Genomic DNA, 286 nt, shown 5'->3' on the forward strand with positions numbered 1-286 from the left:
AATTTCTGATTGATACACAAATCACAAAGAGTGTTTGGGGGGGTCTGAGGGATCCATCAGGGCCCCAGCAGGTTAGTCCGGCCCTGATCCAAACACACACACCTGTTAAACATCAGATGTTCCTGCATTGAAACTATAATTAGAAGGACAGAAGAAGAAGAGCCGTAATGACACATGATTACTGATAAACATGAAATAGTTGGAGCCAGCCGGCCTCCTCGTCCGCCGTCCAACACCTCCACCAACATCCTGCAGACCCCCCCCCCCCCCCCCCCCCCCCCCCCGC

Source organism: Micropterus dolomieu, linkage group LG19 (genome assembly GCF_021292245.1).
Source record: "Micropterus dolomieu isolate WLL.071019.BEF.003 ecotype Adirondacks linkage group LG19, ASM2129224v1, whole genome shotgun sequence".
Classification (NCBI taxonomy): domain Eukaryota; kingdom Metazoa; phylum Chordata; class Actinopteri; order Centrarchiformes; family Centrarchidae; genus Micropterus; species Micropterus dolomieu.